This window comes from Parasteatoda tepidariorum, chromosome 1 (assembly GCF_982258835.1).
Source record: "Parasteatoda tepidariorum strain Cologne lab strain chromosome 1, Ptep-v5.0, whole genome shotgun sequence".
Classification (NCBI taxonomy): Eukaryota; Metazoa; Arthropoda; class Arachnida; order Araneae; family Theridiidae; genus Parasteatoda; species Parasteatoda tepidariorum.
This window is the reverse complement of record NC_141755.1, coordinates 104,003,789-104,018,231: the sequence shown is the minus strand read 5'-3', so window position 1 is coordinate 104,018,231 and position 14,443 is coordinate 104,003,789. Positions and strand designations below refer to the sequence as shown.

The window sequence follows — 14,443 nt, the reverse complement described above, 5'->3', positions numbered from 1 at the left end:
TAATAGAATGCTATAACAGTTGACTTTCTTGGTGTTTGAATTATAAATATGACAAATTTCATTGCTGTTGGTACGCAGACTTAACACAAAGACATTCATTCATTATATATATACACAGAGCTCATTCTAGGCACGGTAAACAGGGCGCAGCACCCTGCTGCCCTTTTAGTCAAAAGAATCCATCCTGTTGTCCCTGACGTAATAGTACCCTTTTTGCCCTTTCTTTCCTTAACCCTTCTTTATTTTCAACTCTTTTTATTTAGTTTGTCATTGCTGTCAATACATAGATTTATATGGGAAAGGAAAAATAGCCATCACACCCCCTTGTTGCATTTGTCTTTGAAAGTTTGCAGTTTACTTCACTATCATTAAATCATAATTATTATTAATAATTTTAATTACTAAATCATAACTACAGATGCTTAAAAACATACATTTATTATTTTATTAATATATGCATGCATTTTAAATAAATTACTAAGCTAATTAGCTCATTAACTCGATATATATATACAAATATATATATAAATATATATATAAATATATATATAAATATATATATAAATATATATATAAATATATATATAAATATATATATAAATATATATATAAATATATATATAAATATATATATAAATATATATACATGTTAATTTATTAAAAAAAATTGGTAATTAATATGATTGTTTTGGTACTATTAGTAAAGTTAAAAAAAATGACAATGTTTTTTAATAGAACATGTAAAGCCCATAGAAAGAAATTATTGCCCTTTTAGAACAATAATGCCCGTTTTTTTAAACTTTTGCACCTTGCCCTCTTTTCTGTCTAGAATGAGCTCTGATATACATATATCTTTAATTACAAATATGTAATCACAATGCTAAGGAGCTAGTAAAACTAGGAGCCTTTATTACTTAGAATTAGAAAAAAAAAATTCTAGAAGCATTCTATTAAAATAAGTGAACATGAAAATATTTAGAGTAAAGCTGTTAATTGTTTCAAAAGTTATAGTTAATAAAGTTATAGAAAAATGTAGATATTTTAAGCTCAATGTGAGCTTTTGCAGCTATCTTGAATTTACAGAAGAGGTCAGAGTGGTACAAAACTTAAACTATGCTATCTAGACAGGGAGGTGTTGCTTCTGATGAATTTGTTCATGTCAATAGAACCAAAAGTTTAATACTTAATGTGATTTAATGGAAGAAAAAAAAACAATACAAATTTAGACCAATAAATATTTAAGCATCTGACACTACTGCTTGGGCAAGAGAGGTAATGTTTTGTAAGTTTCCTTTATTCTAAATTGAATACGACCAAAAGAAAATAAATAACTAAAAATGTTGTTTTTAAATCTGAACCAAGTTGTTGGCGCCAAAACAGAATTTGAAGACATTCAGATAGTCAATGATGAAATAATAATTTCTCTCAAAAGACAAGAATTTTAAAAGCTTTATATTTTTATTTACACTTTTCAACCCATAGCTGTCAAGCAAAGTTATGTATTTTTTCATCTGCTTTTCTTTTAAGTAATATCAAAAAAGGCAAAACCCAAAAAGCTAGATTTTAAAATTTAGAAGTAATTAGAAAATAAGAGAGACAAGAAATAAGAGTGTAAAAAAATACAATTTTAAGCATTTGTGTGTTTAAAATTGCTATTAAATAGGTCCTGCATATTGTTTTGTTCTGAATATGATTTTAAAAAAGCCAAGAATATAAAATTGAAAGTTTTCGTATAAAAACTTTTAAATTACTATTTATTTACAAAAAATTAATTAATATGCATCAGATATAAAAACAAGTAAAGGTATTGAAGTTTGAACGTTTCATAGTTTGGAAGTTATAAGGGTTTTTATATGCAAATAGGTTTAACTGAACATATTTACTTTTAATGCTCAAGTTTGGATTCAGAAATTTTTATTGTACTATGATCAATTTAAGTACTCAACGAACTTTTCCAGGGTGTGTAGCCAAAATAAGTGAAAAAAGTACTTTTTAAGTACTCCAGAAATATTTCTAAGCACTTTATACATTTACAAAATGTGAAATAATTTTCAAAAACCCTACATGATCCTGATAAAATAACTAGTTTCTAACAAAGAACTCAAAATTTCAAAATTATTATCATCATCATTACTTTTCCCCATATCTGATAAGGATAGATCCCACATCTTGTCAAGATAGGAACACAAATCCCCAACTTTCTTCCAGTAGGCATTCTAAGTAATATAATCATACAGTACCTAGCTATTTTACAATACCTAGACGCTTTAATAGCTGCAGACATTTTAAAATAGCTGCAGCTGTTTGGAAGTTAATAGGGTGCATAGATACTTTGACTTCACTGAGCACTATGCATACATACTTTATTAGTTTATTTCTTTATAGAGAAGCTCCCCTGATTTTGATGTACTTTAATTTAGGACAAAATAAACATATGCCAAACATTTAAATGGTTTAACTAAATAAAAGTTATCCATTTTAAATTATACATTTAGTTAGTATTTGAATACGGACTTATAAGTTTAGAAGTCTAACAAAAAGTTTTTATAATAAAAATTTAGGGTTAGTCAATTTTCAAATAAACTTTTCTTTTGAAGGTCGATAGTTTTTGCAAAATAAGCTTATTTTACTAGTAAAATACATGGTTATTATAATTTTATGTTGGAATATTCTCTTACTATTTTATTTATAATGATATGAACGATTATATTGACTTGAAAAATAATAAACTGCACTTGAAAAAAAATAAATTAAAACATAAGAAAACAGAATATGTCATACAATACAGGTTTTATAGTGAGCTAAGGAAAAATTAAAGAAAAAATAAGGACATTTTTTAGAACAGCAGACATATGCCAGACTACTTTCAAAAAAGACAAAGGGCAAACTAAAAAAACATATAATTTGTTCTACTGAAATATATAAAAAAATAATTTATTGATTTGTTAAACAATTAATTTAATTTTCTGTGTTTTATGCTTGCTTCAAAATAGAAAGTTTTTCCTGATATTTCAAAATCAATAAAACTCAGAGTTAATGCCTCATATCAAACAGGTAAAATTCAAACATATATAGCTAACAATTCAGATTATTCTCATCAAGAACCATATAACAGTATCAGTAGAATAAATAGAAATAATCATTTAAATGGTAACAAAAAACCAAACACAAATTTTTAAAAAAACTGAAAGGCAAAGTTAAAAAAAATCAATTCAGCATCTTCAATCTCATGTTTTTCCCAAACAAAACTATTTAAAACAATAAAACAAAAGCTTACAAGAAAGCAATGATGCTAATCAAGTTTGTTACGGGGATTGATGGACTGAAAGAAAATATTAGTCAGGAAACTATGTTTTGTGCCTCTTATGGAAATCAAGGCATTTGAGTTTGGATAAGCATTTATACAACAGTATCGGAAAAGTGCATGAAGCTAGCGCGTATGGAATTGCATGAGAACAAATTAAGATGATCTTATTTTCCAACTAGTCTCACATCATACATTAAAATATTTTAAGATCTTTCTTAACACAAAATTCAAAATTACAATACCACCGTAGTCAGTTATTACCTATTTCCCAGATCTTACCCAAATTTATGGATATTAAAGAAAACACTAAACGAAGTTGCTCTAATAAAAAAAGTTGAGCTAGTGAAAAGCAATAGGAGCAGGGTTCGTCTAGTGGGCCCACTTTGAAAAAACTTGCCGGGGTTTTATTGGGTGGGCCCACCTTGAAAAAACCCACTTGGTGGGTTTTTTCACAAATTGTTTTTTTAAAATTTGGTTGAAAAAGAATTATCTCCTGACACTATCATTGGACACAGCTTGGAAGTTAACAAATATTTTAGAAATGTGCATCAAGCACATGGATGGGCAAATGAAAAAAACTGCTTGATGCTCCTTTTACCAAATGATACTAGGTGGGGTTCATATTGTGACTGCGTAAAAACTTTTCCTTAAAAAATTTTATGGAAAATTTAGATAATAGACTTGATTTAGAAAAGATTTACATTGGTAGTCTTAAAACTCTTTTTCCATATGGATTAAACAGTAAATTTAATGGGGAAGGTAATGTTAATACTGAAGATTATTGTATTTATGATAAATTAAAAGTTTTTAATTTTCCTGTTTTTTTTTATTTAAAATATAGAAATAAAAGAGGAGGTGGAAAAGGTAAAGGTATTGAGTTTGATGAATTTTCGAATTTTTGTAACTTACCTGTTAATTTGAATAATATTTTCATTATTAGGAAATATATTTTTGGTTTTAAAAATAAAGTTCTTAAAAATTTCTTTATCAATTTTGGTTCTAAAATTAAATTTGATACTGAACTTATTAAATTTATTGTTTTGGATTTAATTAAATCAAAAATTGGTGTTGATAAAACTGATATGCTCTTTAATAAGGTTTCTAAAGTTGAAAGGGTTTTTTGTACGATTAATTTTCATGATAAGAAATTTGAATTTGCTAAGTTACCACAGATTATTCATGGTCTTTCTAATTTTTTTCCTTTAGAGCAAATTAGGGTTTCTGCTGCTTTTAAATATTCTTCTACGCTTAGAAAAAAGGTGTGTAATTATAATTTTTTAAGTCGAAATCTTAATTGTATTTCTAAATTCGATTGTTATTGCAATGAGAAGATTTTTCAAAATTTATTGATAATGATTATGGACATGTTATTACGGAAATTTGGAGATTGTGGGTGATCAAGATTTAATCAGTATTTTAAGTAAAGGTTCAAAATTTAGGACCAGAGTTAAAATGAAAAAAGAAGATTTTATTTTATCTATTAAAAAGGATCTTGATTTTTTTATTGCAAACATTTCCAGAAAATATCATTGGCCCACTGAGGGTTTTTCAGAGTGGAAAGCTAAAATTATTGAAAGGGTTAAATTTAATTTATTTAATAACAGTTTTAGTTCATTTCCTAGCGGTACTTATATAGTTTATGATTTATCTAGGAAAATTAAAAACCTTAAGGATAAATTTATTGTTACTGTTGTGGATAAAGCTTCAAATAATTTTTTTATTATGTGTAAATATTTTCTTTAAAAATTGATTATTGGAGAATATAATGCAAATAATACTTATTTAAAATTAAAAGAAGATAAAAAAGGTATTGAAAAACGAATTATTGCATTTAGTAAAAAATTAAAATTTAGGTTAAATAGGATTACATTTCCATACTTATTTCCAATTGTCAAATTTCATAAAAATCCGATTAAATTTAGATTTATAGCGTGTGGTACTGATAGTTATAATTCTGATATTAGTAAAAGGTTTCTTAGTTTTCTAAAAATTATTTTGCTTAAAATTAAAAATGAGAAAAATATTGTTATAAATAGTAATGTTGAAGTTTTGGATTTTATTAATAATAATGATATTTCCAGCATTAATACTTTTGATTTCGAAAATTTGTATACAAGTATACCACATGGAAGGATTATTGAGATTTGTGACGGCATTTATGATAGGTATTTATTTAATGAGAAAATTGATAAATCTAATTGGTTGGATTTATGTAAGTTTAATCTTTTTGAGAATGTTCTTTTTAATGGTTTAGATTTTTATAAACAAATTATTGGAATTCCACAAGGTAATTCCTTTTTTGGGGCTTTTTCCAATATTTTTTTGCATTTTTTTAATCTAAATTTCTTGAGCATAATGAATTTAAAGCTTTTAAATATATTGATGATTTGACTTTGCTTAATTGTGATAATTATAATTTTATTTATAGTATTTAACCTGGAGATTTGGTCTTGAAGAAAACTAATGAGAATTGTTTTAATGTTGAATATTTAGATTTTAAAATTGATATTGTTAACAGTTTTATTAAAATTGGTGTCTTTGATAAAAGAAAAGCTTTTAAATTTAAAGTTATTCCTCTCTGCAACTTTAAAACTAATTCGTGTAATAAAATATTTAAAAATTTAGTTTTTTCACAATTGGCTAGGATCAAAAATATTTGCAATAAAGTTGAAAGTTTTCGGGAAGCTGTGAATATTTTTTTAAATAATTTGAGTAATAATGATTTTCCTTTTAATTTTTGTAATGTTAATTTTTTAATTAAGAAAATGATTGTAGAATTCTAGGTTTTTATATTTTTTTCTTTTAACAGGGCGCAATTCAAGTCTTAACTGAGCAGCCCCAGTTAAGCATTCTATTAATTTGTTACGTATTTCTTTCTCTTGACTTCTTTCATTTTATTCTCCATCTGCGCATTGTAGTAGAGGGCATTGTTTTCTTCCGTTTTTAGTGCTTCCTTTTCATTCGGCTTGCTTGTGAAATCGATGTTTGACCTGGTTAAGTGAGTTTTTATTTTTCTGATGATTTTGTTTGAGTTTCTTTTCTAAATTTATTATTTGTATTTCATGTTTTTTCCTGGACTTCTATACGAAACCATCGGGGTACTGAGGGAGTTAATTTAGGCATTTGCTTCTCCCTCAATTAGAAATAGTTTTGTTTTATGGCTACCGGGGCTGGTACCCCCTGAAGACGTCGGCTTTGGTAGTCATATTTTTATTTCCTTCGTTTTCTTTATTGCTACTTTTTTTGAAATTTCTGCTGCCTTTTAGCGCGTTTTTTTCAAAGAAGTTTTATCTTTTTAGAATTAAAAATATTTGTGTTTTCTTTTAGTAATGTAAAAATAAAATTAAAATTATTTAAAATTATATAATTTTTTTTTACATAAGAAATCTATTACACAATAATACTCAAAAATAAAATAAAAACAAATATAAAATTTTTGTATCGAAATAAATTTCATTCTATGACTTTATAATTGAAATAGTTATTTGATTCAAAATAAAATTTTTACCAATACACAAATTTTATTTCAATTTGTTTTATCAATTTGCCTTATTATTATTATTTTAAAGAATATGTAAAACATTTAGTACATAAAATTTTAGTCGCCAAAGTAGATTATTAGATTTGTTCAAGATAATTGTTGTTTTAATAAATAACAGTTGGTTTAATAATTTTTAAATTGTACAGCTGAGCATTCATTTTTTCACAGTTAAAATATATTAAAAATCCCTTAAGAACAACAATGCAGCACGGAAGACTATATATGTACTAGTTGTGTATAGAAGTTGATTTATTGCGACAAATTAACTTCCAAGATACTATCAAAGACTTTGCGACAAAAAATAGTAGGAAAAACTATTTAGACATACATAGTGTAAACCAAAATAAATATTTTACCTGACACTTTTACAATTTTTAACGAAATATTTTTTCTAACGTTAGATAATGCCATGCATAATCTCGATATTGTTTCATTAGATCTTTTTCAAATAAGTATTAGTATTAATTTATGACTTCAAAACATATTTCCCCACTTTATTTTATACAAAGAATTTCGGAATATATATCAATAGTTAGCTATTATAGAACACACTGTGTAAATCTAAATAGTTTTAAGTGCCAGTGAAACTTAAATAAAAAAAAATTTGCTTATTTTTTAAAAATTTTCTTAATTTCATTTCAAATGGAAAATGCTTTCACAAAACTTGTAATTAGCAATTATGAATAATTTTTTTACATTATTTTAAATTTTTTTGTTTTAATTTAAATAAATATTTCCTTTTATAAAATCTTGTTTTTATATTTTGAATTAACTTGCAATTTAATAGTGGTCATATTTTTAATTGCAAGATGGGGGCACCAAATTATTTTTAGTGCTTAGGGCCTCAAGAGGTCTTAATCGGGCCCTGAAAATAAGCAAAGCTGAATTCTCAATGAAGTATAAAATTCAAAATAGTACCTATAATTAAAATAAAATGTAACAAGAAGAAGAAAAAACATTTTGGAAGTTATACTAAGATGGAATTTTCAGTCAAGTCAAAAAACATAATTTATCCATTATGTTCAAATTGAACAATTAATTATGAATTTAAGAAATTATGAACCTAAAAGAGATTTATGAATGAACAATCAGTCTCAATTATAAGTGAATTAAAGTTAAAGCAATAAGTTCCAACTTAACTGAATGAATCAATTCAATTTGATGCATTTTGCAGTAATTGTCAATATTTAATATGCTTACAAAAACCGAAAAAATACTAATTACAATAAACACATTAATGAAAAAAGTAACATTCAGCAAAAGTAAACATTTATTATTAATTCCATTTATTTTTCAGCTTACCTCTAATAGTAAAGGATATCCTCCAACCTTTATATTATATCCAAATTCAACAAAGAAGACATCAATGTGGCCAGTGAGATTTTTTTATCATTAGCAGTACTTGGATTAGAGACCTGAAAGTCAAAAATTATTTAATTAAAAATAAGACATGAAATAAAATGAAGAGAACAAGACTGACACAAATGCCAAAAAAACAATTTCTTAAATGTTACAAAACACCAAATACACATGCATGATTCAAATTGATTAAAGAAGCAAAACCTATAGATTAAATTTTTAAAAATATCTAAAATATTATAAAAATGTGCATTTTTAAAAAGAATCAATAAAAATAATAAATTAAATATATAAGAAAATATATTTTTTATCACTTATTTTTATGCAAATATTCAATAGAAATGAGGTTACGAAAAATACTAGCTTAATTCTTTCGCTTAAACAATGAATGTTTCAATACAGAATTCATTGAAAATCTAAATTTTCAAAATTTACTCAATTTCAAAATTTACCACCCTCAAATTCACTCCCATTCAATTTTCAAAATAAATAAAAAAAATAATAATCCTGTTAGGATTTTTTAATGACTTTGAAGGACCTACTCAGTAACAGTCAGTATGCTGAAATACATGTCAACAAGATTTTATAACATTGAAGCATATATTAATTGTATCAATTTCACATTGTTTAATAGTTCTAGCAATTTTTTAATTTCTGTTGTTCACATCTACCAACACAAATGATTTGACAGTTGCATTGTGGTTTAATTAAGTTTGAAGATTAGCAAAAATTCTCTAATTGACATTAGCATACACGCAAACTTTTAAAGACTGGAACCAGTAGGACTTTTCATTAAAAATTTATGAAGCATATTAGAATTTGAAAACTAATATTAAGCATGTCTGTTTTAATTTTAAAAACACAATACCTCAGAATATCAGTAAAGTATTTTGGACATAATAAATTTCTTTGTAGTACAATATTTTGACAGATAACAACTTAAGATTTACAAAACTATAGTTTCCTTATAATAGATAAATTTCAAAACGTGATTGCTTAAATTTTTACAGTACAATAATTCACTATGCCTGGTTTCTTAAAACAGGCATATATAAATTGTGATATGTTGCCTGTAAATAAAATGACATGAAACATAAAGCAAGTCTTACAGATCACGTAAATTATGTACAACATATGATTTGCAAATTAAAATGCAACGTATGTTCCGTAAATTGAAGCATACAGGGTGCATTCTGAAAGTAATGCGCATTTTCTGGGAAAAATAGATTTATTGATCCTATGGGTACAAATGGTTAAAATTCTTCAAAATAGTTCCCTTGTGCATCAATACACTCGCGGAGACGATTCTGCCACGTCTGGAAGGCACCCTCAAACTCATCGACAGAAATGCCTCTCAGGAACCTTGTAACATGAGCTTGGATGTTCTCCACCGACTCCCAGTGTTTTCCCTTCAGTCGGGGGAGCAAAAAAAAAAGCCACACAGCGCCAAGTAGGGAGGCTGGGGCACCAACTCAATTCCAGCAATTCTCGAACTGCGCAAAACTCGAACTTCTTTTTGCTCCTCCGTCAACACCTTTGGCACAAGCTACGCACAGACCTTTTGCATTTGCAAATCCTCCATCACAATCCCATGTACCACACATTTTGACTAGTTCAGGGCGTTAGCGATTGCCTGAATGCTTAACCGACTATCTGACTTCAAAACTTCACGCACACAATGGACGTTTTCATTAGGTCAGGCTGATGTTGAACGTCCAGAACAAGGCTCGTCGGTGACATTCTCCAGACCTCCTTCCACACTGAGATCTCGAAATGCATTCCTCCTTAAAGTTGTCTTGAAGCATGTGATGAGTTTCCATTGCATTCTTCCCAAGTCGCACACAAAACTTTATCGCGTACCGCTGTTCCAGCGAACACTCCATCACGCTGTGACACGATCGAAAAAAAGACTTTGCGCGAAGACACATCCTACCTCTCCTACTGCTTGGAGTGACCTGAGACCAGGCTTGTTTGGAAGGACAAATCCCCCACCACAATATTGGCTCTGTTTTTTCGTTGATTAAATGTTAAACATTAACAGATATTTGTCTTTTAAAACATTTCATTCTATAATAAGATAATTATTCTACAATTGTAATTATCTAAAACTAATTGCTAATTGATATAAAGCTTTACTGTGTTCCATTGATACGTTTGTGGCGGCACTAACTTTGAACTTTTGTTATCTGGCAACTAAACAAAAAGATTCAGTTTAGTTTTCTGTCACAAAGAGATCGAGTTTGGCTTTTGTGTTCTACTGAAAATAACGTCAGCGATCTTTGTCTATAGTTGTGTTCTAATATTTTCACGAATGTTATTTTACTTGTTAAATGTTATATTAAAGTTGTTAAGTTTTTACTGTTCTTATTTCATTTACTGAAAGCATTAGTTTCAATTACATAGACTTATATATCTGCTAAACTGGTGACCCGGACGTGATGGATGGCGAAAATGGAAACAGTTCTAAAACGGAGCCAGCAATGCCAGAACTTTCGCGTGTAGCTGTTAAAATTCCCCAATTTTGGAAAGAAAATCCTGCAATATGGTTTTCACAGGTGGAATCTCAGTTTATCACTGCAGGAATTACTCAAGATAGCACAAAATATCATACGATCGTCGCTTCAATCGAGACGGACATTTTATCGCAGGTCAGTGACATTATCACTTCACCTCCAAGTACAAACATGTATGATACTTTAAGGCAAAGATTAATTGAAATATTCAGTATTTCTGAAGAACGTCGTTTAAAAAAACTCTTGCAAGATATCGCATTAGGTGATAGGCGACCGTCAGCATTGCTGCGACAAATACAAGATTTGGCTGGTGATCGTGTTGGCGACGCATTGCTAAAATCATTATGGCTTCAAAGACTTCCCACTCAAATGCAAGCTATTTTAAGTACTTCATCAGATCCTCTTAATAAATTAGCTGTAATGGCGGATAAGATTGCTGATGTTACCTTTTCAAATGAAATATTCTCTGCTAGTTCAGAAACGAAACAAAAAGTGCCAAACGATGGCGATAATTCAAATACTATCGAATCGCTGCACGCTCAAGTGTGTGAATTAAATAAAAAACTTGATAAAGTGTTGCGTTTCCGAGGTCGAAGCCCTGGTAAAAATATAAATAAATACCGTAATCGATCCACAAGCAAAAATAGATTTTGCTGGTACCATTACCGTTTTCGTGAAAGAGCTAACAAATGTATCCAACCATGCAGTTTCAAGCAGGAAAACTAGACGGCCATGCGTTACTGGCGGCGAACGCCAACGGCCATGCAAATTGTCGCCTTATAGTTATTGATAGGACATTAGGTCTTAAATTATTAGTAGACACTGGCGCTGATATTTCTGTTTTGCCACCGTCTCAGAATGAACGCAATAAGACTCCGTCCATCTTGAAACTCGTTGCTGCTAATGGTTCTCAAATTCCGGTTTACGGAACACGAAAATTGGATCTTGATATTGGACTGCGTCGCATCTTTCCCTGGACGTTTACAATTGCTGATGTATCACGACCCATTCTTGGAGCTGATTTTTTATCACATTATGACATTTTAGTGGATCTAAAATCCAAGTCGTTAATTGATAAGCTAACTAATGTTACATTTCGCGGAAAAATTTCTTATGAATCAACGCCTAAAATAACTGTGTTGAAAACGTCTGCGGAATTTCATTCTTTAATTAGTGAATACCAAGACATTTTCGAGGAGAGAAAACCAGAAAAAAAGACTATACCTCACAATGTCAGTCATGTCATCGAAACAAAGGGTCGACCAGTGGTTTCAAAAGCGAGAAGACTATCTGTTGATAAAATGGAAGCGGCAAAAGCAGAATTTAATTACTTAGTACACCAAGGAATATGTAGCCCATCCAAAAGTTGCTGGTCAAGCCCATTGCACATGGTTAAAAAATCGGATGGTTCTTGGCGACCATGTGGAGACTACCGTGCGTTAAACGCCAATACACTTCCTGACAAGTATCCCATTCGTCATTTACACGATTTTTCTACCAATTTACATGGAAAAACTGTCTTCACAACGCTTGATCTTCGCCGAGCTTATCATCAAGTGCCCATGCGCAAGGAAGACATCAACAAAACTGCCATCATCACCCCATTTGGACTTTTTGAATTTAATTTCATGACTTTTGGGTTGAGAAATGCTGCACAAATGATGCAGCGTTTTGTTGACCAGGTTCTGCAAGGGTTAAACTTCTGTTATGTCTACATTGACGATATTTTGATTGCCTCGTCTACAATCCAAGAACATCTCCTTCATGTTAAGGAAGTTTTCAAACGTTTGAAACAATATGGACTCATCGTTAACCTTTCAAAATGCACCTTTGCTGCTGAAAAGGTCAAATTCTTAGGTCATATAGTTGATGAACATGGTATTATGCCATTACCAGACAAAGTTGAAGCGATTTCCACTTATCCTAAGCCAACAACAGTAAGCGAACTCAGACGATTTTTAGGAATTCTAAACTTCTATCGTAAATTCTTGCCACATGCTGCTCAAAAGCAATTACCATTACATCAAATGCTTGGACGTTGCAAGAAAAATGACAAAACTCCTCTCTCTTGGACAACTGAAGCTGAAGACTCATTCCAATCTTGCAGAGCAGAATTAAAAGAAATCTCTTACTTGGCTCATCCAAATTCATCTGCAGTACTGGCTTTGATGACAGATGCTTCAGATACTGCTGTTGGTGCATGTGTACATCAGAAAAGTCATCAAGATTCAGAGTGGCAGCCTTTAGGTTTCTTTTCTCGTAAATTGAGTGCTGCGGAGAAAAAGTATAGTGCCTATGATCGTGAACTCCTTGCAATTTTTACATCCATTAAATACTTTCGTTACATGTTGGAAGGAACTAATTTTATAGTGTCACTGATCATAAACCTTTAACGCATGCATTAACCCAAAAATATGACAAGCTTTCACCACGACAAATTCATCAACTAAATTTCATCAGCGAATTCACCAATGACATCCGGCACATCAGCGGCTTAAACAACACAGTTGCTGATGCCTTTTCCAGAATTCAACAGATTGCAGTTCCAAGAAACTTAAATTATGCTGATATTGCTCAAGAACAAATAAATGATCCAGAATTAGAAGCCTTACTTAACAGTGAAACTGGTCTGCAGTTGAAAAAGATTAGCATTTCTGATCCGAATACTTTCCTATATTGTGATACCTCTACTGGGATGATCCGGCCATATATTCCAAAATCACATCGCACTGCAGTTTTCCATTGCTTGCACGACCTGGCTCACCCTGGAATAAAAGCAACCGTCAAACTTATAAGTGAGAGATTCATTTGGCCAAACATTAAAGAAGATGTCTCCCTCTTGACAAAGAGTTGTGTATCATGCCAACGTTCCAAGATCACGAGACATGTGCATTCTCCTCTTTCTAGATTTACGGTTCCCAACAAGCGATTCAATCATGTAAACATTGATTTGGTAGGTCCTCTGCCGTCTTCGCAAGGATTTACATATTGTTTAACTTGCATAGACAGATTTACTCGTTGGCCTGAAGCAATACCATTAACAGATATAAAAGCTGAAACTGTTGCTCAGGGATTTTACAGTGGATGGATCGCACGTTTTGGAGTACCTCAAAGAGTGACAACCGATAGAGGAACCCAATTTACTAGTGAACTTTTTAAATGCTTTGCAAATACATTTGGCATACATCTGTCACGGACTACATCATATCATCCACAGGCTAATGGCCTGATTGAAAGATGGCACCGTGTTCTTAAAGCATCAATTATGTGTCACACATCAGTAAATTGGACTCTTGCCCTACCTTTAGTTCTACTGGGACTGAGAACTGTTTTTCGAGAAGACCTACAATCTTCCACGGCGGAAATGGTCTATGGAGAAAATCTTCATCTTCCAGGTCAATTTTTTTCTGATGAAGAGTTGGATGTGACAGAACCTGATTTTATCAAGAAATTAAAGAAACACGTTCAACAGTTAAAACCAAAGCAAACAGCTTACCATTCTTCTCCATGTACATTCGTTTTCCGAGACCTAGATACATGCTCTCATGTCTTTTTACGTGTTGATGCTATGAGACCTTCATTAGCAACGCCTTATACAGGTCCTTATAAAGTAATTTCTCGAAATGACAAAAATTTCACAATTCTCTTAAACAATAAAGGGAGTACTGTAAGCATCGACAGACTTAAACCTGCTCATCTACTACCTGATCAAGATACTTACAA

General features: G+C 30.2%; 1 protein-coding gene across 10 annotated transcripts in view; it reads right to left on the bottom strand.

Moving 5' to 3' along the window:
* Nucleotides 1-14,443, bottom strand: part of LOC147816663 (coronin-2A-like) — a 48,705-nt gene that overhangs the window by 33,490 nt on the left and 772 nt on the right. For 7 of the 10 annotated variants that reach the window (XR_015428662.1, XR_015428663.1, XR_015428666.1 and 4 more), the window contains exon 1: nucleotides 8,151-14,286. The gene's annotated coding sequence lies outside the window, so the exon portion shown is untranslated. Of the gene's footprint in view, nucleotides 1-8,150; nucleotides 14,287-14,443 lie in introns of those variants that run through there. The other 3 variants (XM_087149937.1, XM_087149938.1, XM_087149950.1) reach the window with 3 other exon arrangements.